The sequence below is a fragment of the Fundulus heteroclitus genome, unplaced genomic scaffold, assembly GCF_011125445.2.
Source record: "Fundulus heteroclitus isolate FHET01 unplaced genomic scaffold, MU-UCD_Fhet_4.1 scaffold_604, whole genome shotgun sequence".
Lineage (NCBI taxonomy): Eukaryota > Metazoa > Chordata > Actinopteri > Cyprinodontiformes > Fundulidae > Fundulus > Fundulus heteroclitus.
The window spans coordinates 10,523-37,955 of NW_023397038.1; the positions used below are offsets into that span (position 1 = coordinate 10,523).

The following is a 27,433-nucleotide window of genomic DNA, read 5'->3' on the forward strand; positions in this document are numbered from 1 at the left end:
GGAGGATCTGTGTACAAATGGCTTTTTTTCAAGCATTTTGTTAGAAAATAACTCAAACTAAAAATTGTGTTTTACTCAGTCGAGCCTGGGCTTTCTTTTAAGATTTTACTACAGAACCAGGTTCACACTGAGCCTGGTTCTGGTTCTGCTGGAGGTTCTCCTCCCTGTTAAAGGGGAGTTTTCCTCTCCACTGTCGCTTCATGCATGCTCAGTATGAGGGATTGCTGCAAAGCCATGAACGATGCAGACGACTGTCCACTGTGGCTCTACGCTCTTTCAGGAGGAGTGAATGCTGCTTGGAGAGACTTGATGCAACCTGCTGGGTTTCCTTAGAGAGGAAACTTTCTGACCAATCTGTCTGATCTGATAGAATTTGACTTTGGAAATAGCCTTCAGATGACGTTTGTTGTTAGTTGGCGCTATATAAATAAAATTTAATTGAACTTTAATGTCTATCCTTGATTAGGTATAAGTGTTTTACACAAATACGTCTCTACAGTGCTTAAATTCTTGACGCATTCTGCCACAGAAGCCAAAAAGTCATAAAGACGTTTTTTGTACTTTTGAATTAGATTAGTACAAGGATAAAACCACCAGCATAGCCTCATTTATACATTAATCATGTTTGTTCAGTGACCTGTTGGTAATGATGGTGGCAAAAGCTCTATCAGATGGGTAAAAAAAAAAACTTGAATAAATTTAAATGAAATTTAAATTTAAATATTCTGCTCCTCACTCGTGGACACGTCTCCAAAATCAACAGAATTTAAGGAAACTTGTCACCGAGTTAGAGCAACTCGTAAAACTTGTAAACACATAGAAATCTGGATGTTATAGTTTTGCATATTTGATTGGCATATCTCCTTGGACACATTTTAAGAGTTTCAGAGACCATGATGGTGACTGGCCTGAATTTATACATCGCTTTTCTAGTTATACTGACCCCTCAATTCACTTTACACCAGAGCCACATTCACTAACATACACACGTTCATACACGGATAAGCAGATCAGTACGCAACTTGGGGTAAATCAACATGCGACAGCCGGAAGCTGGAATCAAACCTACAACCTACCCACGGAGCCTACAAACAATGTTTGTGTGTTTTATTCCACTACTAAATGGCATATGGTCTGTCCTTGTATAGCACTTTATTAGGTCCAACAACCCCAAAGAGCTTTACACAACATTCAGTCATTCACCCACACATTCACATGCTGATGGTGCACAGTTATGGTAGACAGTGCATCCATAGCCCTCTTTTTTTATCCCTTCTCTCTTTTTGTTATACAATCGTTCTAATAACAGCGGATGAATAAACCAAGTCAAATCCAAAGTTGACCAGTGTCACATGTACAATTAGGTAAGGCATATACGCAAAAAAAGACATTTCTAAACAGCGGCTAAATAGCTAATTTCTACAGTAAGGCATGGCATAGTTGATTTATGGTGGATTTAAAAAAAATCTTTTGGTTCTGTTACATATCAGAAATATCAATAGGAGGACTTAATTTGTATCCATATCAATGAATTTATATCGATTCATTGAAAAGTAGAATCAGCAGAAATGTAGCAACAGAGGTAAAGTAAATCAGTTGCAGAAGTTTGTTTATAAAGCTAAAATGTTATCTAACCACAGATTTCCACCGTTTTCTCTGCTGCCCTGGGACAGACTGACAGAAGGGAGGCTGCCAGAGAATCGACGCCACCGGGTCCTCTGACCACCACCACCAGGCAAAGCGGGTAGAGTGTCTTGCCCAAGGGCACAATGCCTAAAACAGTTGGAGCGGGAGTTTGAACCGGCAACCCATCGGTTTTACATGGCAAACCCCTACTTCCTGCACCCCTCTGCTGCTATTTTGGAGCTGCTGTCATCCTAGCTAGGACGTCCTTGTAAATTTGATTTTTAATCTCACTGGGTTTTCCTCGATTAAATAAAGGATAAAAACAAAAAAATAAAAGTGGTTCTATCCGGCTCAGGAAAAACACTGCCTTACTTTTGTACTTTTAGTAAATTTGTGCCCAACTGACCTTAAGCCACAAGACATTTTGCACTGACCCTTCGTTGATTTGTGCCTGGCGCTGAATCACTTCCTGCCGGCTTTGAAGCCTTTTCTATGGTATACTCATAACCACCAGATCCTATAGAAAATATCTTGTGGGAGGAAGTTGTTTGTGGTTATTTTTGTTTGATTTGGCTTCATATTCTCTCAAACTAGATAAACGTCATCTGGACCAACTAAGGATCAGACCTGCAGTTCATGGAGATACAGTGCAAAATTATAAATTCTAGCTGAGATTTGCACATTTTTTTAATTGATTTCATCATTCATCAAAATACTCAACTATCAGGAAAAATAAACGGCCAATGGCAAAGTAAAATGGTATGAAATAGAAGGAAACCCTAATGTTTAGGTCAGAGTTGGGAACACGAAATGGCAAAGGATTGACTTGACAGAGAGACATGAAAAATGCACAGCCTCTAGATGACAAAGTCTTTCTCTCCCCTAGTAGATTAGACATTTTAGAACAACTTATGTTTAAATATTTAGCAAATTTGAGCAATATTAATTCATTACAGCCAAACAAAGCTGTAAAATGGCCCTAAATGATCTCAAAAGGGTTAAACGTAAGTGGAGTGGGCAAAGTGATGGCAGCCTATGTATGGATCCATTTTCTGGAGATTAGTGAAACGTTTACTCCAGATCCTTAAGGGTGTCTGGAAAAAAGAAAAAACACCATCACACTACTAGATAACACACATTATCCCTAATAGACTAAATAGAGTACAGTTACACAATACATGTTGTGGTTAAGCTGTTACTATCGAACCCGCAGCAGGATAAAACAAGTTCATACCTGCTTTCAGAGATTTTACTGCCACTCTGGGAAATGAAGAGTTTATCAGTCTAGAAATCAGGTAAATCTTGGAGGGCCATAAACCCTTTATTAAACATATTTTATTTTGTCCTTTAAGAATTGCCCTTCCATATCATACAACCTGTCCTTAGGTAGATGATATTTTTTTCACTCAATGTTGTATTGCCCTGATAGTTTTTTGTGGTTTTTCTTGCCGCTTTTGGAGACAAACCATATCTGATTTCCGTTTACAGATCTTGGTCAGCCAAAATGCATGTTTCCAAATCTTGATTTAAGCAAGTGCGCTGCTAAGAGAAAGGAGAAGGGCCCTCCCGAATATCTGGCACAGACCGACGTCCTACAGCCTCTCATCAATGTTACATGAGCTTTTAATTTACAACATTAAAATATGCTGCGGCTGCATTACTATTTACCTTTCCATATCCGATAGCCACGGCCCGTTGCCATGGGGCTTCAGTCATATCCAATCCCGGCCCCTTTGGCACACACTCTTATCTCTGTTTAAATATCCGGTTACTTCCCCCTCTGGTCCAGACACACAGAGACATGTCATTAAGGGCAGTATCTCTCTGCAGCCCAGGCTTCCTTCCTGTGTGCATGGTGACGGATTGATTTTCTGGTTGGGATCCACTATAAGAAATATTCAACATGGAACTCTGCAGAGTTTCTTCAGGTTGAAAGTTTTGCTGGTGTACAGTGGCCTGCAAACTTATTTGTTCCTCTTCAACTTCACATTTTGTCGCATTATAACAAATGTTGACAGCTTATTTGGATTTTTTATGCATAAAAACTTGCAGTTGAAGAAAAACTGCCCTATGTAAAACAAATATAGATTGAAAACTAATAGAACCATGAAAAGTGTGGCACTGTGATGTATTTAGCCCCTTTTAATCTGATATCCCCTAATAAAATCGTATACAACCAATTGCCCTTGGATGTCAGCTAATTAGTGCAGTTTAATCTCAGCATAAATCCAGCTATGATTTAAAGGCCTCAGAGGTATGAAACAGCATCACAAAGACCAAAAACACAGTACACAGGTCAGGTAGAGGACTTTGAAGAAGTTTAAAGCGGGGTTAGGTAATAAAACAAGATCCCAAGCCCAGTCCATCATCTGAGAATGGAAAGAGCACGACCCAACTGCACCCTGCCAAGAAGCAGAGCATTAATCAGAGATCAGCCAAGAAGTCCATGGTATGGAGGAACTGCAGAGATCTTCTGCTTAGGTGGGAGAATTTGTCAACAAGATTTAATTTGTTGGAAGAAAGCTGTACAAAGTCCTGTTTGCAGTTTGCAGAAGATATCCGGGTCAGAAAGGAGCAAAATTTTACTTTTTAGCATACATGCCATGTGATGGAAAATGAATGTTACACATCATCCTGTACACCTTGACGGGGAAACATGGTGGTGGCATAGTCATGCTGTGGGGATGCTTTTCTTCAGTGGGGATGGAGAAGATGGTCAGAGTTGAGGGATAGACAGATGGACTCATACAGGAAGAAAACCAGCTAGACGCTACAAAAGACTAAAGACTTGGGAGGAGGTGCACCTCCACAAAGGACAACGAGCCGAAGCATGCGGACAGAGCTACAGTAAACGGCTGAGATCAAAACATATGTGTGTCAAAATGGCCCAGTCAAAGTCCGGCTTGAGTCATTCTGCAAAGAGGACCGGAGAAAAGTTTGTATAAAAACTCACCATCTGACATTAAGTTGGACTAAAGTTTTCCGTTTTCAGGTCAGTCAGGGTCATCAAAATTAGTTTAATTTCCTAAATCCCACAATGATATTTTTTATGCTTTGTTCAAATCATGATGATTGCATCAATTTCCCTCGGCTTTAAGTAAAATCGCTCTGGGTCAAACATTCCTTTTCAGCTTTGCCTACACCTTCTCCAGGATCAGAGCTTTGTAGAAGCTGCTCAGCAACATTATCTTAGTTTTCCTTGAGATTCTTTGTAACTTATTTGGCGTTATGCGGCCATTCTCCATTCAGAAAACCTGAATCCATATGATTATTTCTCTGTTGTAAAAACCACCAGTCCCTCCTGCAGCAACAACCACTCAACATTATGCCGTCGTACTTCACAGATGGGATGGTGTTGAAATTTGCAAGTTTACCCATTCTAACCTACAAAATTTTCTTTTTGGTCTCAGGGAATAACTCCAAAAAGCGGGTGTTGGTACCTGAAAGAATGTAAAGCTGTTATCTGGCTATTTATGTTGCATTTGGAGTAATGGTCTGTTTTTTTCTCTATTTAGCCGTTCAGCCCTTATCGGTTCTCTTGACTGTTGATAGTCTCTTACCAGCTTCAGGAAGCATCTTCATGAGATCTTTTAGGTCGCTGCCCGAGTTTGCTTTCACGAGACAGTTTGAAAAACGAAGCGGGCATTTTGATTTCTCCCCTTTGATCCACACCAGAGTTTAATTGTACATTCAAACCGAACCAAACCAACCGGACTTTCCGAGCAAAAACAAGCTGGAGTTCAGTTCAACAGCGCTGGTGTAAATGGACCACCACTGTGCATCAGATGAAATATTTTAGATTTCTCTTTTCAGGATCCATACAATGTAATTTTTGTTCTGTTGGGAGACCAGGACTTCAGTAAGAAAAACCTTAACATTTAATCCATGGTAATTCCTTTCTGAGATCATGGTTGATCGTAACAGCACCTATAAACCCTGCTTGCTGTATTTCAGCGTACACTGGAGAGATATTTCTGCCGTACCACTGAGATGTTCCCTGTTAAATACGTCAGCTGTAGGACTTACAGGTCATTTCTTGCAGCGGGCGCTTGGTCCTGTGGCTTGGTGTCTGCTCACCACAGCAGCCCTTGGTACCCACATGAGTCAAATCTCCCTGCGGTGTTCCTGAAAGAACAGATGGTCTTAGGGTCAGGTTTACACTGCAGCATCTTCCCAAATCAATAGAAGAACTTCCGCCTTCTCCTTGTCCTCCACTTGCACGAAGGACATATTGATTACAGCCCTTCCAGTCCTGACTGCTCGGAAATGTGTAACCCGAGAGATTTCTGGGGATGTTTTTCCAGCATGGACCAAAGCTTCAAATTTAAGCCGTTTTCTTATTCTGTTTTTTTTTTTTTTTTTTTTTGACATGTCCTGTCTGGCAATGTGACATTAAGAATTGTTCACTTAATGCCAAAGGGAGCCCAACAGATTTTATTTTCACACGTGGAGCCTTACTGCTTTCGCCAAAGTTCTCTGTTTGATTTATATATGTAAGAAGCTTTATTAGATTTTATGCTGGGACTATTACATGTTAAATGGACACAGAAACAGGAAGGTAGAAGAGGGGGAAAAAGAAGAGAAACAGATAAGACAAAATGCTAAAAGGGCGAAAAAGTGACAAAAATAGAGAGGAAAAGGAGAGAGCAAGATAACATCCCCAGAGTCTGCTTCTACACCTGCAAAGAGAGATATAAAAAGAACAGCAAAATCAACTGATAATACAGGTACACACAACCAACGCCTTGATACCATCAATGAAAAATACTCAGTATTATTTAATATGAGATGTATCTGTAAACACCTGGATCCAAGCACCTGTAGGTGTTTATGAGAGTGCACTTGTGTATGTAAGGATTATCCATTAGAAAAATGCTCAATAGTGGTTGTGAGGAGCCAAAGACCCCCAGAGCACTGAGCCAGACGCCAGGGGAACCAGAACCCCAGATGCCCAAAAGGACCCCCTGGGCAATGGTGCCCAAGAGGAGCCAGCACAGGGAAAGCTGCCTCCAACATCCGAGGGAAAAGCAGAGAGGAGCCACAGGAACCCCCCCAAAAAAGCCAAAACGCCGAAGCCCCCGGGAGCCACAGGGACGAGCCCGTGGGCTCTGCTGGCAGCTAGCTACGCCAGAGCGGATCCAGCCATGGGCTGAGACCTGAGGCCCAACGGTTGTTTTTTTCTTCTTTTTTATGTTTTACCAAAACCTGTCATCATGAAAAAGTCTCGTTTTTATTCATGCATATAATGTTCTTACTTAAAGTCATCCACTTTACAGCTTTGTGGAGCGAACACCCCAGAAGGACACATTCATCCTGAGGTATAAAATTCCCTTTCAGCACCCCTGATCTCCTACAGGTTTCATCATGATCGTGTTACACGTCCCCACAGTAAGAGCATGGGGAGTGGGCCACTTCTGCACGTTTTTATCGTAAAAAAAAAATGTTTGTTCATTGTACAGATGCCCTGAAGTTGAACTCTTAGAGAGAGCAAACAGAGCAAGGGAACGGCTATGCAGGCCCTTCCTTCTCTTTCAGCTGCACTAATGATGTTGTGCCGGGCCACAGCTGTTTCTTCGTGGCAGGTGTGCAAGTGGGAGCCACAGCAGACTGCACTCGGGCCGGATCGGAGGAATGCCAAAAACAAGACGGAAGGAGAGGAGACAGGGTGCACAGTGAGCCGGTGAAATGAATATCCACACAAGATACTGCTCCCCGAGCTCTCACAAACTTGGACACAATATTCAATTGAGAATTTCCCCTCGACACCTGGCCACCAGCATAAGTGGGATATTGATGTGGGTCCCACGCCAGAGCCCAACAGCTTGACTCATTCGAAAACCTCAGGCGATTTCATGCAGCATTAAGGCAAAAATGCTTGGACAAGAACTCGTCTGGAGTCCTCGCCTGAGACCGGACATTGCCAGTATGTCTTAAAGGTTAACTCTGTTGATGTAGGCTGTGTGGACAAAAAGGTCCCAGAGATTATTTCCTGCTTGAAGCAGCAGGCAGGACGTAGGGAAATTGGCTGGCTGGATATTTGACCATTATTAGAAAAGGTAGAGTTCAGTTAATAGAGTTTCCTGGAATGGACTTGGTTTTAAGCAAAGTCTGTCACCTGGGTTCAGATCAGAGGCCTTCCAGAAGCTTAATGTTAGCCCAATCTGTCTGTTCCAAAACACAGCTTTAATGCGTGTTTTGATCTTTGTCCTGTTGGAACATCCAGCTGTACACAAGCTTTAATCATCTGACCCAAACTGTCAACCTGAGAGGGCAGGAGATTGAGCCGAATGATCAGGAACAACCTGGGACACCATCATGGTCAGAGTGCATCATAAATCAGAAGATGCTGGACCACCAATATCTGCCCAAATGTGCAGCTGCCCACATGTACAAGCCAAACGCCTGCAGGAGAAACACTTTATCGTCAGATGAGACAACGGTTGAGCAATCTGGTCACATGAACAAGAAGTATGTTTAGAGATTGAGTTTCAGGCCTAAGAAGACCTGTACCAGCTGTCAGGAATGGTGGTGGTAGTATCATGCTATGGGCCTGTTTCACCGCCAGTACTGTAGCACAAAGTTGGGTGTTCCAACAGGACATTTATTCCAAACCTGCAACCAGACTGGGTTGAGAATGGAAAAGACCAGCTGACATAAAGTTAGAAGACTGAAGTCAGTTGTTGTGTTTTCATTCCACCCTAAAACCAAAGCTGATTATCAGTGCTTTAAAAAGTGTGCGGTCGAGTTGCAGCCCGCCGAGGGACTGAATTTTAAGGAGGGCTGTAACTATATGTGAGCTGCATGATTTTGACCGAGTGTGAATCAGAGAAAAAGCCTAAATATATTCCCACAGGTGCATCCAATTCTGATTGTAGATAATTACTGGAGCTGTTTGTTTTATAATCATTTCACTCCCAAACGTAACAATATAAAAAAATATCATTAAACGCCCCAAACTGATATGAGATTTGTGCTCATTATGACCTCTTAAAATATATATATATATATATATATTTTATGAGGCTGTATCATCAAATAATTATTTTTGCTTTGTTTTATTTTTTGTTTCTTGTTTGTTTTTTTTACATTTCACAGTCAACAAAACCTCCAAATTATTAAAAAGCCCGACACGGAACATTTTTCCAGATGCCGAATAAAACAAGTACGTCTCTGATGCTCAAACAGCTCATTTTTTTTTTTTTTTTTTTATATATCCAACTTCGATCTTCTCAAAATACAACTGTAATGGTTTGAAAAATAAATGTTTAGGATTTACATTTGGAGAGGAAGTAAGACCAGAATGAGAGTCCTGTTCTCCCTCGACCTGCGCCTCCAGCTAATATTAAAGCCGAGGCCATACGTGGTAAATATTAGCTTTTCTCTCCCGTGTTGACAGTGTGTGCTTTTCCACACACACAGGGAACAAAGGTCTGCCATATTGCACACCCACCTGGGGACTCAGATGGCTCCAAGTGGCGCTAAGTGTTCATTGCCTGACAGGGGGGGGGGGGTTCTCATTGTGTGGCTTATGATTATGAAGTTAAACGTTCTCCTCCTCAGACCAGATGAATACTGAAAATAATGACAAAATAATGAAAATAAAGATACTATTAGGATTTTATGTGACAGGCCAGTTGTAAAGTTGAGGAAAATGATCCATAGTTCTCATTTTTTAATCTAAAAATCAGACATGTGGCATATGCATTTGGCCCCTTTTACTGTGACACCTCTTAATAAAACCCAGTTAAACCATCCGCCTTCAAAAATCAGCAAAGCAGTAAATAGAGCCACCTTTGTGTGATCTAATCAGAGTATAAATGCAGCTGTTCTGCAAATCTACCCAGACACAACTTTCCACCTATACTGACAGAAACCGACTGGCTGGCCCATGATAACTCTGGAGGAGCTGCAGAGATTCGCAGAATCCATTGACCAGACAACTGTTGGTCACGCACTCCACAAATTAATTCAAGTGTGTAAGAAATATTGTTTGGATTTTATCACAAGCCACTTAGGGCACACGGCGAAAACGCTACAAAAAAAAAGGTGCCCTGGTCAGATGAGACCGAGATTAAATCTTTGTCCTACATGCAAAAAGCTCCATCTGGAAAACACATTTCTAACATTGTAGCTCAGTCTAGACCAAGGTTTTCCAAAGCGAGGGTCGGGACCCCCTGGGGGGTCGTGAGACACCTCTTGGGGGTCACAAGATGATTTGTTGCCGATGTGCTAAAAAGGTTTAGTATTTCCTGCACTTTTTTGTAAAAGTTCTTATGAAAATCAGATGGTTTTTGTTTTTTTTTCGCAATATTATGACTTTATTCTCCCAATTTCCAAAAAAAAAGGACACCCTCCTTCCAAAAGGGGGTCACAGCAGTTTTTAAGCCAATTTTCTGCAATGAGTTCTCTAATAAATTAATAATACATGTATTTTGTTAGTATGAGCTGTAATTCTACATGGATTCAGCGGGTTTCTTCCTCGGGTTTGCTCCGTTGTGAGAGAGGAGAGGACAGCCTCTCCCACCTTTCTACTAATACGGCTTTCTTTCCGCTTATTTTGAGCTCTCCACATTACAACCAATGTTTCAGCTGCTCTATGTTGGGTGTTTCCATTGAAGCAGGTTGAAATGAAGCTCCTGGGACGTCGCCATCTTCCAAAATGATTAGTATTGCGGTTGATGCCAATGTAATTTGCACTCTTCCTGTCCGACCAGCCAGGAAACCGAGCTGTCTCAGGAAAAATGTGATTTGAGAAATGCTCCATTAAGATTACACCCAATGTAAACATTTCCTCCACGCATTAGCTACTGCTAATAGCTAACAGCTACGATTTCACATGAGATGGTTTTTGATACTGTTGTCAAGTCTGCTTGTTTTTTTTCTACAATCACTTGTCATTTCCGTGAGTTGTGTTTTTTGGGCTCGTTTCCGAACGTGCAGTCGCTTATTTGGGCTCTAAAACAAGCGACTATAAAACACACCAGTAAAGAGACCAAGCTGATCTTTCTGCTGTACTACAGACAGTGAACGGGCTAGTTGATGATATCGCTGCCCATACTGTACATACATGTTCTCTCTCTCCATGACGTCTTTCTCTCTCGTGACCAAAACGACCCGTGAGTAGTTGCTGGACTACACTGCTGTGTTTCTAACATGACGGCAAAAATAAACTTCACTGTTATATTAAATTAACCTACCTGTCAAGCAGAAACCCTGAAACCTCTGCATCATTTCTGAGTCCGCGCTCCCTCATGAATTATCTCCACCTGGTAATAATAGCTGCGCCAATACAGACTCTGGTTTTTTCCCGGTTATTACTTTTTCTTTTCACTTTCTCTTCCCTCTCACTTGGCAAAGAGTATGAATGGTCCTCCATTTCAACAGAAAACGGCAAATTTAATAATCTATGGTCATCTTTACTTGCTTTCTACTCCACCGACAGCGCATTTTCATCCAGAAGACAGATAGGGAAAACGCGCAAGGCTGACAAATTGTCCCCTTTCACTACTAAAATTAGAAAAAGCGACGCAACGACATGGTGCCTCCCAGTGGGTGCATCGACATTTATGTATTTATAAACTACTAATTCTAAGTTATGAGAAGATTTTCATTTTTGATGTGAAGTTATTAGACTTTGCCAGAATATGCATTTATGAAAGTAAAACTTATTTTTTGCTAATTAAAAGCCAAATTAGTTACACACTGTCCCTAAGGGAAAAAATAAAGGACATTTGGGTAGTTTCCCAAAAATAAACTAGAGTGTGAAAGTTAAAATAGACACTTTTTATAATGTACTCTGTTGAAACAAATGCTTTGTCTGTACATTCAGACAGTGCCACCATGGGTCACTGCTCAGAGCGCAGGAAGGGTCAACGGTCAGTTCCTAAAAAGCTGAATACCAGCAGCAGAGGTCGTATCAGAGCAACAGTTTTCTCCTCCTCCAAGCGGCGTCTCCAACACCTCCCCACCTTCTCCCACTTCCTCCACGACTCCTTCCCTTCCCTCTTTGGCCTGCCAGTGTGGTTTGCCTTGGCTGACTGATAATAAGAGACAAAAATCCTCTTATCCCCTCTCCTCTTTTTTTTTCTCCACTGAAATGAGTCACTTCCTTGCCAGAGCCTCGGTTCCTGGACTGCAGCCAGGAGATACCCTGCTATTTATTGCCCCGTTTCCAACCAAGAAGAGGGGAGCCTGGGAAGGCTTTTTTTTTTTTTCAGAGGCAAGTCCACAAAAACACGCTCTGAAACTCTGCACCCACATCCAACTTCAGGAACACATCACAAAAACAAGCACACATGCGGAGAATAGCCAAGCACACTCAGGCACACACAGTTTCTGTCCTGGTTTAAGCACCCAATAGGACCCAGAACACGTTCTCCTTGGATTCAACGATTGATGTTTGCGTTCCTCCCCTGAGCTGCAAGCCCGCTGCCTTTAAGGCCTCCGTTTTCCATGACATCCCACCAGGAGCTGGGGAGATTTATACCCGGAGCTCGGGGCATTTTTCAGAAGGAAGCAGCCTCTTTTTTTTTTTTTTCTGACCACACATGTGAAGCACAAACACAGTCTTGCAAAAGAGGCACACAAACAGGCTCTCATGATAAAAACAGAACAGGCTAGAGTTATAGCACAGCTGAAAGCATGCATAATTTTTGACGCAGATGTTTTGTATACAGAGACCATCTTTCATGACCATTGCATGTCTGTACAAAGCTACTGTAGCTGCAGCTGTGCATTCAGGTTTTGCAAATTTTAAACACAATTCCTGCATGCACATGCAACGAGACAGGGGTCTATTCATTTAGAATGCACATTTAACACAAATATACACACATGCAATGTCACACACAGGTTCCTTGTAAATCCAAAACATTCCTCTCAGCTCAAGTTCAGGCACATCCCCCTAATAGAGGGGTTTGCATTTTATTCATAGGCCCTTCTTTGGAAATATAGCTGCTTTATAACTCTGTGCCTCACGATCGCTAAGCTCTTTTCTTCACTGCACTGCATTGTCCCTCCAATGTTGCTTTGGAACGTAGAGGATTGTAATTTAAATGGCTTTTGAGTACTGCTAATCCACCGGAGGCACGTAAGTCACACAAAGGTAGCTCTGAAAAAGGCCGAGCGAATTCCTGTGAGCAAAGAGGAAGTCTTAAATCCAAAGCTTGATTTAAATACCATACAGGTGACTTTTTAATGGGATGATTTTGTGTTGTGTGTGTATAGATGGGCCTTGATCAAATGTGATGGGCTCAGGGGAATGGAAATAATACTAATACACCATGACAAAGGATGTGGACACAATAGGAGCCATTTGGTTCTTTTTACTTTTGGTCGAGACTGAAAGAGGAGAAACTGTGTCCGCTTTGTTCCAATACTGCCATGTCGACAGACACGCCGACTCAAACTCAGATTTGAATTTTAAGCCCATCAGTACATCATCTGTATTTGCAAATCAAACATACTCTTTGATTCTTAAATGTTGTTTCATATGCTTAAAGGTTTTACGCTCTTTTAGGAACTGAGGCTCATTTACTGAAAGCCGTTTTAAATACCCATCTAAACACAGACATGTTCTGTTCTTCTGAAAGCAGAGCAACAAGAAAGAAAGAGCAACCAGCCACGCTCGGCACTTATTTGAAAGAAAAGAAATACACAGTTTGTGCCGTATTGCAAAAATGTGTTAAAATATTTCACAAAGGACCAGCTTCACAGACATATATGAAGGCTCCTCCTGCTTTGAAATTAGTCTCCAATTCAAAGTAAGCAAAAACTGAATTCTTGGTAAAAAAAAAACACTTTTGTGTGATCAACTCTAGGAATCTGAACTCCGATCCGGTCAAATGGCAATTGAACGCTCAGCTGAGTACAGCGCACCACTCTGCTATAGCGCCATCATTAATAATTCAGACATTCAAAGCAAAGTGCTTAGATTATAAACCAGCTGTTGTATGTCTTGGGCTGAAGTATCAACAAGTGCTACCAAAACAGAGAGGAGGGCAAGCTAATTGAATGCTTTGGAAACTGCTGAAATGTATACATTTAGCTTAAGCTTTTTTCCTGTTAAAGAATGTGTTTACATGTTAAAGCACTTCCAACATGTAATTCTGAGAAATAAAAATGGAAAAAACATAAAACCTGACTTTATACAATCCAAGATAGGCAACAGTTTACATAGGTTATTGTGTTATTGTGTGTAAATACGCAATAACTTTTTTAATTTTCTTTAAAAACTTACTGTCTATAAGACCTTACTGTATAGATTACATTACCTTAGGGGTACAAACAATTTAATGATTAAAAGTGTTTATTTTACTGGCAAACTGTAATAAAGTCCGATAAAATCTGTTGGATCATCAATGGTTCTTCCGGATATTTGACTATGTAGAAATCAAAGGCTTAGTCTAGTCCAGAGTAAACATTAGCCATTTGATTTTTGTTTTTTTACTGCATCGTAGTGTTAATATATTATTGTATCAGTAAGCGCATGGTGAGCATTTTACAATCCAGAGTCCAATTACTCATACGTGTACATCCGCCTGGCAAATAAGATCATCTGCTATTACCATCTAACATAGAAAGTACTCCTAGATCAATGTGAGCTTCTGTGCTTTCTGTGTCTCTGCTCTGTCTTCTCTTACCCCCAGTGGGTCGAGGCAGATGAGCGTTCACACTGAGCCTGGTTCTGGTTCTGCTGGAGGTTCTCCTCCCTGTTAAAGGGGAGTTTTCCTCTCCACTATCGCTCCATGCATGCTCAGTATGAGGGATTGCTGCAAAGCCATCAACAATGCAGACGACTGTCCACTGTGGCTCTACGCTCTTTCAGGAGGAGTGAATGCTGCTTGGAGAGACTTGATGCGACCTGCTGGGTTTCCTTAGAGAGGAAACTTTCTGACGTATTTGTATGATTTGACTGAATTTGACTTTGTAAAGTGCCTTAAGATGACATGCTGTGAATTGGAACTACATAAATAAAATTTAAATGAATTTAATCCGTCCGTCCGTCCGTCTTCTTCCGCTTATCTGGGGTCGGGTCGCGGGGGTAGCAGCTTCAGTAGGGTGGCCCAGACGTCCCTCTCCCCGGCCACTTGGGCCAGCTCCTCCGGAGGAATCCCAATTTAATGAATTTAATCAATACAAAAAAAAGGATAAGGTCCTCACAATCAGAATGTTTTCTAAATAATTTAAGACCGCAATAATATATTAATGTCAGTTTTTCACTAAATCTGAAAATCCGCCCAGAGACAGAAACAGCTCAGTGATGCAAACATTTATTTTGGACCCAGCTCTCCGTCCTCCTGGAGGCAGGAACAGATATTACACGTGCACATGCATTATTACATTCTCAGAATTCACCTGTGAAATATATGTTTGCAACATCTTCATTATTCCAGTAAAGAAAGAGTGAAAAAATATACTGTATACGGTGATAGGAATATGGAGGACATTACCAAAAAGGCAGAGAGAGTGAAAGAGACAGGTTTAGAGGGTAGAGGGAAGGTAACATTTATTCTGCACGGTATGAGATCCATCAAAGTCAATTTCCTTTTCTGTTGAGTTAAGATCAATCGAATGAAATCTCTGCTGGAAGCAGCAGGGGGTTAACCTGCTGGGTTGAGTAGGAGTATATTAGTCTAAAAGCAGAGCGTTTTCCCTGACCTTGCACTAAGGTCTTCCGTGATCTGCTGCTGAAAGGAGCACAAACTGTAACAGATGGGAATGCTGCGAACGAGGTCCCGAGTTATTTTAACATATATACATTAGAAGTGTCACCTATATCAAAAATAAGAGTGTTTAACATTGGTCCGTGTAGGTATTCTCTAAAGAACATATCTGAATCCTTACTTTTAGTCTAAAATTATGCCAATGCTTCCGAATCTAGCATGCTCCATGACAGAGAAAGAATAAAAGCTCTCAAGGATAGAATACAGCAAAAGTGGGGATCAAAACACCTGTTGGATGATTTCCTTATTTGTGAAACTCGTATGAAAGTATAACTTTACAAGATGTTCCACATTCCTCATTTAATGCAGGGGGGAAAGCAGCACTTTTCTGTAAAAGTTCTTACAAAAATAAAAAACTATTCTCATGATTAAAAAAAAAAAAACAAGAAAACAAAAAGAAAAACAATCCCACTTGCCAGTCTCGGGCCCTGTTATTTTGGGATCACAGGCTGAAAAGTTTTGGAACCCCTGTCCTAACGGAAACTTATACATGTTTTTCTATCTAAATGTCCTATTGTGGCATTTCAGGCGTACCATATGGATAAGCTGATTGCCTACATGTGCCAAGACAGCCTTGCACTACAAAAAGTATATCTGGAGATGTCATCTTAATTGTTTTATATACTTTATTAAATTATGCCTGCATCTGCCATCAATATAGACAGGTTTCATTAAATCTGTGTTTGCATGACCTTCAAGCTTTTGGATTATATGTATAAATATGTGTGTAAGGTAAGGTAAGTTTATTAATCTTGCACTTTTCAGTAACAAGACGACTCAAAGTGCTGTACATGAACAGAAAAACATTACAGAAAAACACAGGAAAAACAAAGGAATAAGCTAAATAAATCCTTGTCTAGAATTCTTTCGTACATTAACAAACATACAGAAAGACTTAATTGTTTCAATTAATAATAAGAAATAAGCCAAGTGTATTCTTGGGGATTCCTGATCTAAAGTAATTTTGTCCAACCTTTCCAAAGCTACAAACAGAACTTATTTTGTTTCATTCACAGTGTGTAGTTATGTATGTACGGAGGTGGTGTGCATGCTAGTTTGTCACCTGGGGTTGTGAGGTGTTGCAGTTTTGAAGGGTAAAAACCCTGCAGCACTCAGTGCCTAAGAGCAGCGAGTACAAATCCAAGTGATGTAATTAATACTTTTGCATAGCAAAAAAAGAAAAGAGACAATAGCAAACTGTTTTGCTCAGTTTGCTGCTGTGGTAGTAACGCTTTCCAGTAAAAGTGAGCCAATGAGTGCAAACCATAAGCATTACAGTCCAAGCTCCTGCTGAAGTGGAGGCTTGCAATATGGGGTTAGCTAATGTTTAGCCAGAAAATATGTAATTACAGACTTCCCCCTAATAAACTGTTGCAGAAAGCAGACCACAATCCTCCCCCTGTAACATTGTTATTATCTACATGCTTGAAGAACTCACTCCCTCTCTGCCTTATATACACAGACACTTAGGGCTCCACATGGAAACACACCTTTAGCAAGTGAAATACACCAAAAACTGGCTTAACAGACTGTAAAAGTCCAAGATCTGAACAATGGTAAAATATCTCAATTTTTAACTCTTGTAAGAAATTGTTAAGCAAGTTGATTTGGGGAAAAGTAAGCTCTGAGGACAACATTCACAGTCCTCATCAGAAGTTTGGTGTGAATTCTGCCAATCTACAGTGTAAAGTACCACTTCACAAGAAATGTCAGCTCAAAGCACGTTCAGAACAAACAAATTTAAAAACATCAATTCAATTCAATCATGCAGACTGATTCTATCACTTAAACTGCAGTCAGGTTCAGTTTATTATTCAAACTGTTAAAACTGTTTTTCATCCAAGGATAAAATAGTGGATTTTTTGGGCTTTGAATAATGCATTAAAACTTTTATTTTCAGAAGTTTTTTTTTCCAGGGTGCAATAAATACATAAATTAAAAAACAACTTATTTTACTTTCAAAACCCACAATTGGTTCCAGAGATTAAGGTAAGGCTTTTGAGCCGAAGAATAATGTACCTATCGTGACGTATAATGGAGGAAGAATCATGCTGAAGGTCTGTTGGTCTGTTTCTTGACAGCAGTACTATGGACCACCCTTCAAACTCTTTCAATTCAACTGCTGAATGTCTGAAATGTATGTGTTTTTATATATATACATACACAGAGATATATTTGTATAAGAGTACAGCATCAGCTATGATTGTTATGAGAAATAATTTATTTCCAAAGCTTTTGCAAGGAAACATCTGTCATTAGAACCGAAACATGATATAACACATACCAGCCAAACTACAGTAGGTAAGTGAAGCAACAAAAGTCAACATTGTTACACTTTATGAGCTAATATTAAATCTGTTAACCTTCAAACCATAACTGCTATAGTATAAAACAAAAAAAAACATCAGCCAGGTACTAACGTTGAATGTCAAGGAAGGCTTATTACCATTTTCTATTTGCACTCCCAATAAAAATTTCTTTGTTTAACATTGACCAAAGGGTTTTATTTAAACTTAGCTGTGCTGCAGCAGTCTGGAAAAATGTTGAGATTCAGATCAGATTAAAAACTAGTTATTCTGTTTTTCTGGCTGCAGCTGTAATTTTTAAACCACAATGCAACCCTTGATGTCTCAGTTGAAGCTGTGGCTGGTTGACGTAGCCTACATTCAGGATTGCTGTCCAAAACCTGTCTTTAAAAGACCATTAGAGGTGGCATTACTTAATGCTGGAGTATTTTTACATTCTACGTGTGTATTTGTGTCATCTATTTGAGTATTTTGTTGGTTTCTGCTTTGCTTTTCTGTAATAATTGTGGACATCTGTCTCCTGTCCTGTTTAACATATAAAGAACAATTGCATTACTTAAATACAGAGAGATGTGTAAATAGGCAATATGGCTGCCATGTCATTACCAAGCAGCCTACTGCTCTGGAGACATTTTACAGTTCTGGGAGATATTGGAAAAGAGAAAAAGAAAGAATGCAACGCAATTACATCGGGATAAAAAAATCTGTTTGAACTGTGCAAACTCTGGATTAACTTTGCATCATGTTGTGCTACTTGAGTTTGCCATGAATCCAAATAAACTCAGTGCTTCAAATTCACCAATTGAATTGTTCCGTTGGTGGAACAGTGTTATCACTTCCCAACTCACAAGTCTCAGATTACGGTAAAGTCTTCATTCAAGTCACAAGTGAAGAATAACAATCCCATCTTTTTCTTTATCTAATATGTCAAGTCTTCAGGTGAATATTCTGTCTGGATAGACGTTGCTCTGGTGATGAAAAGATCAATGTCTTATTTCCTTACACTTTGTGTTCTTTCATTTGCAGTTTACATATTTAAAGTCTGACAACTGCGCAAACCACTTCTGTAATTGTTCAACATATTGTTGAGAATGGTTAAGGGCATGTTTGCAGCTGTTAACTTTGGTATAATTCTCCACAAATTAATGAAAATGAACTACTTGGTTTGAGGGAGGAGCTGCATGAGCAACTTGTAAGAAAACAGCTTCCTGAACAAAATACCCAGAATGCACAGCTGGGACACTGTAGCTGGATTTCCCCCAAAGTAAGAGGCTCACACATATTTGTTTTCGACCCGCTTTTGACTAAAGCAAAATCCCTGAAGGGAAGTGAATGCCGGCCAGGTTAATTTGTATAGCATTAATAATTAAAGTGTTTTGCAAAAAAATACATGGAAAGGGGTCTAGAAAATTTTCATTGGAAACAACACATTGAAGCAAATACAATTTGAAGTATGACAGAAAAGAAACTATAAAATGCAAATTCAAAACAAAACCAAATGAACTTGGTTGAATCACAGCCTGAGAAGTGTGATCCTCTAATAGTTGGACGACACATTCTGGTCACTTTTTTAAAAATTTAAACCGCCATAGGTCTTTTCCCAGACCGGCAAGTGATACTGAACTATAAAAGTCCAGCAAGATAAGGAGCCTCCAGCATCTCTGGGTAAATCTCATGGTTCCCGGTTGAAAGGAGTGATCTTAAATCTACCTCAGCAACCTCTTCCATGCTGATACTCGCCCTCCTCAACGTCCTCGTCCTCTGGTTCGTGTAGAAGAAACTGGATTGAGGAGTCACTTACAACAACCAAAAATACCTGCACTGCAGATCAACAGATCCTCCTCCCCCCAACTGTACAAAGCCTCGGAGGGTCTCTGTTTTCTCTCAAAATCCAGAATCAGAAACAGTTCCCTCACCAAGCTGCTTCATACAACCACAAAGTTAAATTCAGTTCCACTTGGCTCTCAATGAAGACATTTTAAAGTACAACCTACAAAATAAGGTAAAGTAAAAAGAAAGTAAACATTTTCTTGTAAATACAAAAATTGTCTTTACATTTTCAACAAAAGGGGATTGGATTGGTCCAAATAAACGCTGCATCAATTTGGGTATCCTGACCGTTAAGCGTTCATCAGATTGACAGCCTGGGGGAACAACTTGTCTCTACGGTATGAGTATTTTCCTCTACTCAAAAGAGAGGGGCATTCTGGCATCTCTGAAACTTTGAATGGGGTGAAGGTGGCAGCAGTGGCGTAGTGCAGCTTTTTTCCCTCTCCTCCAAATCCACACTGCCTGGCTGCCTTCAACTCCGCCTCTTCCGTGAGCTGGGCATAAATGTGTGTGTGTTTAAAGTGGCTCTTATTGAGACTGAACAGAGTGGAACCCCTCACAATGTCTCACCTCCTGCACCCCACCCCTTCAGTGTCTCGGCCCCCTTCCTCTCCAGAGACAAAGAATGCCCTGAATGCCTGGCGTCTCCTGCAGTGTCAAATAACTAAAGGATAGGTCGAGTGGAGGAGGAAGAAGAGCAAGTTGAATGAGAGCAATACACTAAGAGCTAAATGGCAAACTGAACATTTGTCCCAGCCCAGATTCATGCAATTCACTTTAGTTTATTCCTGAAGTCCAAAAACTAGTAAAATTTATTTGTGATGCTGAAAACTCCAGGTGTGTACAGAAAGCGTTTTGGGGGAAACTTTGTCCACTTTGTTTAGTGTGAACAAATGTCTAAACAATTTTAATTACTGTATTATTGTGTTATTGTATTATTGCATAAGTAAACACATTGTGAGTATTGTTCAATCCAGGGTTGAATTATTCGTATGTGTACACATACCTGGGAAATAAAGCTGATTCTGATTTAGTCTTTAACATGTAATTAAAGACATGTACCCCTGCCTCTCGCCCAGTGACAGGTAGCCACCAGACCCCCCAACGATCCCGCACGGAAAGGCGGGTATAGAAAATGGATGGATCTTAAACAAAATAACACAACCGGCAAACATGTAGAAGAATCCTCTCAAACGAAAGCTAGCAAGAGGGGAGAGGTTTTATTTTTCATGACAGCATTTTATAAAAAAAAAAAAAAAAAAAAAAAAAAGAATCGGCTCAATATACACAATATTTCCACATTTTCAAAAAGAAATTACTTAAGGGCGACAGTGGTGCAAGAATCAGCAGTTCTTCCTGTACCTGGTGAGTTGCCAGTTCAATTCCCCGCTCTGAGTTTGTTGTTGTGTCCTAATTGGGCAAGACACTTCACTCGCTTTGCCTGCTGCCAGCGGTCAGAGGGCTCAATGGTGTCGATGTATGGCAGCCTCCCTTCCGTCAGTCTGCCCCAGGGCAGCTGTGGCTACAATGTAGCTCACCACCGTCAGCGTGTGGATGTGTGAGTGACTGATTGTAGTGTGAAGCGCTTGGGGTCCTCAGGACTTAGTAAAGCATTATACAGCTACAGGCCATTTACTATTTAATTATAAAAATTTCACAGTTATAATCATTGCCAGAATTTTTCTTTTTTTTAATATCTTCGCCATTTTCCAGATGGAAATGTAAAGTAGAAAGACATTTTTGACTAATACTGCAACAGTGGCTTTTAACTGTTTCACAAAGACAATTTGGAAAAACGTCAGTCTCTAAATTTATAAATCTGGTATAGACATATCCTAGAGCAGTGGTTCCTGACCTGGGTCAGGTTAGCTGGTCGCTCAACGCATTTGATTACATTTTCTCAACAAGAAGACCAGGCACAGGGGATCCACACTGTCCTGAGGGGACACATGCAGCTGGATACACCCTGGATTCCTGGGACTCGCCACTGAGATGCACAAGCAAAGACTTGAAGGCTGACAGAAAATTTACTGTCAGCCTGAGAAAAAACAATCTCCTTGTTTATTGAATTTGGCTGCCTGATGCTGGCCTTGGAGGCTGGTGCCTCCAATGCACCAGCCTTGGAGGGAGTGGTGGCCTAGTGGTTAAAGCAGCGCGCTTGCACTCAGAGAAGGATGCTAGTACCCGGTTAGATCCCCAGTGCCGGCACTCTGGCTCTCTGAGCAAGACCGTTAACCCAAGATTGCTCCCCGGGCACCGCACATGGCAGCCCACTGCTCCCCAAGGGAATGGGTTAAATGCAGAGAGCAAATTTCATTGTAATGCATGTTTCAATGACAATAAAGATGATATTACTATTTTAATCTCAAACTCTCCTGGATGTTATGCAAACAAGACGCTGTATCCCCCGCCCACACCTGTTATGACACCGGTGATCTGCAATTAGTGCTCCGCTGAACTGCTGATAACATACCATCTGAGACTATTGGGGAGGGGGGGCTATAGCAGAACATGCACAACACATCGAACCTTGAGGCGGATGGGCTACAGTAGCAGAAGACCACACCTGGTGCCACTACTGTCAGCTAAGAACAGCAAACTGAGGCTACAATTTGCACAGGCTCACCAAAATTGGACAATGAAAGATTGGAAAAACATTGCCTGGTCTGATGAGTCTTGATTTCTTCTGCGACATTCGGATGGTAGGGTCAGAATTCGCCATCAACAACATGAAAACATGGATCCATCCTGCCTTGTATCAATGGTTCAGGTTGGTGTAATGGTGTGGGGGGTACTTTCTTGGCACACTTTGAGCCCCATAGTACTAATTGAGCATTGTGTCAACGCCACTGCCTACCTGAGAATTGTTGCTGACCATGTCCATCCCTTTATGACCAGTGTACCATCTTCTGATGGCTACTTCCAGCAGTATAACGTGCCACGTCATAAAGCACAAATCACCTCAGGCTGGTTTCTTGAACATGACAATGAGTTTACTGTACTCAAATGGCGTCCACACTCACCAGATCTCAATCCAATAGAGCACCTTTGGGATGTGGTGGAACGGGAGATTCACATCATGGATGTGCAACCGACAAATCTGCAGCATCTGCTGTCATGTCAATATGAACCAAACTCTCTGAGGAATGTTTCCAGTATTTTGTTGAATCTATGCCACAAAGGGTTAAGGCAGTTCTGAAGGCAAAAGGAGGTCCAACCCGGTACTAGCAAGGTGAACCTAATAAAGTGGCTGGTGAGTGAAGTTTGCTTTTTTGTGCTGTGGGTTTTATATCTGCCTCCTACTGTCCCCCTAAGAGACAGAGCAAGAACTGCACTCCCCCACCCCACATCAACCATCCCAATGTATTCCTTCTCTATACTCTGTAACTGTCCCAAAACATTTTGCAACTGCGTGAATATAGTAGAAACCAATGGCTTTACACATTTGTTATAATGTGGAAGGTGTTTAGATAATATTGTCCAGAGAAGCTAAAGTGATCACACATTTGAACATTTCCCACTGTCTCATTATTGAGGGGAGGACAATATTCATTGGGCCAGGAAGTGTTTATGCTTGCTCCCCCCCCCCCCCATCCTGGTGCTGTAGTTTAAAAGTCAGACAAATGTGCAGAGGTTTGGCGTGAACTAGGAGGACATTTGGGACAGGGCCAGACAGCAGCAGAAGATCATAATGTGTGGATACCTTTGAGCCAGTTGAGGTGGCTCGGGCATCTGGTCAGGATGCCTCCTGGACGCCTCCCTGGTGAGGTGTTCTGGGCACGTCCCACCGGGAAGAGACCCAGGGGAAGACCCAGGACACGCTGAAGGGACTATGTCTCCCGGCTGGCCTGGGAACGCCTTGGGATTCCTCCTGAGGAGCTGGCCCAAGTGGCCGGGGAGAGGGACGTCTGGGCCTCCCTACTGAAGCTGCTACCCCCGCGACCCGACCCCGGATAAGCGGAAGAAGACGGAAGGACGGACAGACCTTTGAAGGAGAAGGAACGGGAAGATAACAAGATTAGGAAATGCAGGATCCTTGATAGTGACCATCTTTAACGTTTGATTTTAAAATTCATATCGGTTTTCCGGCATTATTTCAGACATAACCCGAATGCTGAGTGAGGTCTTTTCTCAGAGGAATAAGCCAATTTCCTTCTTAGCTTCTGAACGTAATAAGTTATTTATTTCTGTTTTCTGCAGACATGAGAAACATGTTTGGGGATATTTGAGACTGTTGATGATGTTCTGAATGGAGTTGAGTAATCCTCTTTTGTTTTGGTTATGGGAATATATTGTTCCCTTCCTGTGAATGCCATGCATCATAATGAGGTTCAGTAACTCATGGGAAACTGTTTTGTTGCCTGCATCAGAAAGCTTTTGTTTACTGGCCACGCTCAAACACATAATTCCCTCGTTACAACAAACATTTGCCAAAGAAGTCTTTTGAAATTTAAAGTGTGGTTTTAAAATTGTCCCAAGAGGTTTGAAGCTCACATCTACAAACACACTCGTGCTCTTCTTTCTTTCTTATTTGCTATAACCACTAAGACATGCTGCATCCCTATCATGCAGCGAGTAGCTGTGCTAATTTCTGCAGAACCCGCGGCACAATGAAAACAATGCCTCCCAACCACATGAAATTGTCTTATTTTACCATCAGCTTGTGGAAGCACCCATCAAGCTGCGATACCAGCGTCGTCTTCTCTGAAGGTCAAACCCTGCTTTCATTAAACCGTATATTTATAGCCTTATTGTGCAACAGCCATGGGGAATAAAATCAGACTGTAAGTTTAAAGCCACTGAAATGTGAGACTTTTACAGGCATCAAGGGACCGCCCATCACGACAGGGGCTGCCAACACTGCTATGTACCAAGCCCCATCGGATTTATCTTTCGCTTTAGACTTAGACAAACTTTGTCATTTTGTATGTACAGAGTGCATACAAAACAACATTTTGTTGTCTTTGCCTGTGGACCCTGTGGATCCTCAAGGAGAGAGGAGTCCATAATCCTGCAGGTGTGCATAGACCCCCACGCTGCAGCCCCACTTCACAGGACGAACTCAGACCCCCAGAAATCCAGGAAGGACCCTTTTGATCACAGGCCGAAATTCACAGACCAGCCGGCCTGAACTGCTTTCATCCCGGCTGCCTTGTCACCACAGCCAGACAACAAGCTTCACCCTGGAGCAGCTTCTTCCAACCAGCGGCCCAACGTCAACCGAACTGACACAGGAGCACAGAAATGTTTGGCAGAGTTAGGCAGGGAAGTCAAATGGTTTATTTTTAATGGCTTTTACAGTTTTGTTTTAAGCTTTGCCTGAGGTTCAAAACCTGGAGCTAGCAGGCCAAGCAGCCCTGCTAGCATTCTTGAAACAAAGCTTTGCTGATGTGTTCGGATGTGATTTAGAGTTATAACAAACTTTATGTAACTCCAAAGTGACAACACTGGCACGGCTTCCTTTAGACGGGCTCTTTATGAAACGCCGTAAGAAACTATAGAAATAAACGACAAAGCTTTAGATATAGATACATTTATAGACAGTCAGGTGACACGTGCTTTAACAAAAGTTACCTCGTAACTGCCTTCCACTTCGGAGGTCTTTAACAGATTAATTCTTCATCGTCCACTCTAAATTAAAATATTAAGTAATTAAAACACCATAACCAATAAATTTACAAAATATTACAAACATAACTACAAACACCTTGACAGGTACAGGAAACACAAGGCTGCTACACGTAGCTCTGTTCCAGGCTTCTGCTCCTTCTCTGTTTATTCAAATCTCTTTCACATATACGCAAATCTCGCAATAACTTTCAACAAAAAAAATAGCTCGACATGAAATAAAATACAATCATTTTACACAAATCTCAAAACGTGAACCAAACAATTTAAAATACATTATCTTAACTGTTAGAAAAAACATAAATTTTTTCCAAGAATTATTTCATTGACACTTATTTTATTTCCATAAGGGTTTTATACACTGATGGGACATTAATGTTTGTGTTGTCCGGTTCGCTCATTACGACCACAGAGAGCTTGAATGTCCGCTAGCATAGCGCCATTAGCCTCCCGAGTAATATTAGTGCTACCACCTATTCAGGGTTCTCAACTCTCACGCAATGAGCATGTGACACATGCAATTCCCTGACTTTGCACACACATATGCCACACATGGCATTTCTCACACATAAAATCTGATAATTCAGATTGTGTCTTGTATAATCAACTACAATATTCTCTTATTAAAGTCAGGAGAAAAAAGATTGTGTTATGTTGTTGAGCTGTTTTTGAAGAACTGTGCAAAACAACCCTATTTCCCCTTTTAAAAAGCTAATATTCTCAACTCAACATTATTTATACTATCTAAAAACTAGTAATTCAAAACAGAATAAACAGTTAAGTGGGCAAAATGTAAAACAGACTAAAACTTCAAAAGCTAACATCTCAAACTGGGTTAAAGGCCAAAAAAAGATCTGTTTTAAGAGAACATTAAACACAGAAACTGAAATGGCCTGCCTGATATGTAAAGCTTGAATCCAGAGTTTTGTTCAACGACAGAGAAAGTGCGGTTATCTCTTTGCACTCTTTTCGAACAGCTAATAAAAACGTATCTGCAGACCTGAGCAAACGAGAGGAAGTGAGCAGATGAATCAGGTCTGGCACATAGTGGAAAGCAAGACCATGAAGACATTTAAAGAAAAATAACGGAATTTTAAAATCAAACGGAATGTGAACCACTAGCCAATGAGTTGCTGCTAAAACGGGAGAAATGTGCTCTCATTTTCTGGAACCAGTTAAAAGGAGAGCAGCAGCATTTTGTACCAGCTGCAGGGAAGCCACTGGAGTTTTGTTATGCCCAGAGTAAACTGGAGTGCAATAATCTAAGCAAGTTGTAATTAAAGCATAGATTAAAATCTTTACTCAGCTGCCTCAGTTTGAAAAAGCCGGACCGGACCACAGATTTTAACTGTGCATCAAAGTTAAGACTATTGTCAGTCTTACTCTCAGGTCGCACAGCGGGTAGGGCGACCCATGTACAGGAGCCTTAGTCCTCGACGCGGTCGACCCGGGTTCGACTCCGACCCGCGGTCCTTTGTTCTAGGGGGAGGTGTTGGCCTAGTGGTTAGAGCAGTGCGCTTGTGCTCCGAGAAGGTTGCAACTACCCGGTTCAATCCCCACTGCCTGCACTCTGGGTCCCTGAGCAAGACCCTTAACCCCTAATTGCTCCCCAGGCGCTGCACAGTGACAGCCCACTGCTCCCCAAGGGGATGGGTTAAGATGCAGAAGTGAATTTCCCCACTGTGAGATCAATAAAGTTCAATTTATTTATTATTTATTTAATAATGTTCACCAACAAAACTCTGAGACCTTCACAGAACAACGAATTGTACACTAAGCAATACCGGTTGACTCCATTTACTATTAGATGTACTCGAATAGCAACTGGATTAAATTTTTGAGGGGAGGGGATAAAGTCAAAGAAGGCTAAACACCAATGTACACCTCACTTTTCAGATTATCATTCTTAAATAGTGTTTAAAATCCCATATAATTTTCTTTCCTCTTTGCAATTATGTACTACTGAGTTGGACCATCACAGAAAATCCCAGCAAAATACATTGAGACTTTCAAAACTTTCAAACGGTTCAAAACTTTTGCAAGGCACTATAAAGCCTCAGACAACTTAAGATACATTGAAGACCAGCAGGTGGCAGTGTGAAGGTTCCAGTGCAGTTTTTTGGTTTTTTTTGGTGCCAATTGGCAGGACACCACCAACAGTGGCTTATACCAGCAGCAACAGGATGAAAGTTTGGCTTAGTGCTGATCTCTGGTAAGATATACAGCTGCTCTGCAAATGGGCCGTTGTGCAGCTGAAAAAGAGTAACTTTGTCGTAGCATGAGGCTGCAAGCTTCTTTTTTTTCATCAAGTCGACAAAG

General features: G+C 41.2%; 1 long non-coding RNA gene across 1 annotated transcript in view; it reads right to left on the reverse strand.

Annotated features, from left to right (window-relative positions):
* Nucleotides 1-5,604: 5,604 nt before the first annotated feature.
* LOC105937722 overlaps nucleotides 5,605-27,433 on the reverse strand; it is a 31,185-nt gene continuing 9,356 nt past the window's right edge. The window contains exon 4 of the long non-coding RNA XR_002429180.2: nucleotides 5,605-5,751. This is a non-coding gene — a long non-coding RNA (uncharacterized LOC105937722). The remainder of the gene's footprint in view (nucleotides 5,752-27,433) is intronic.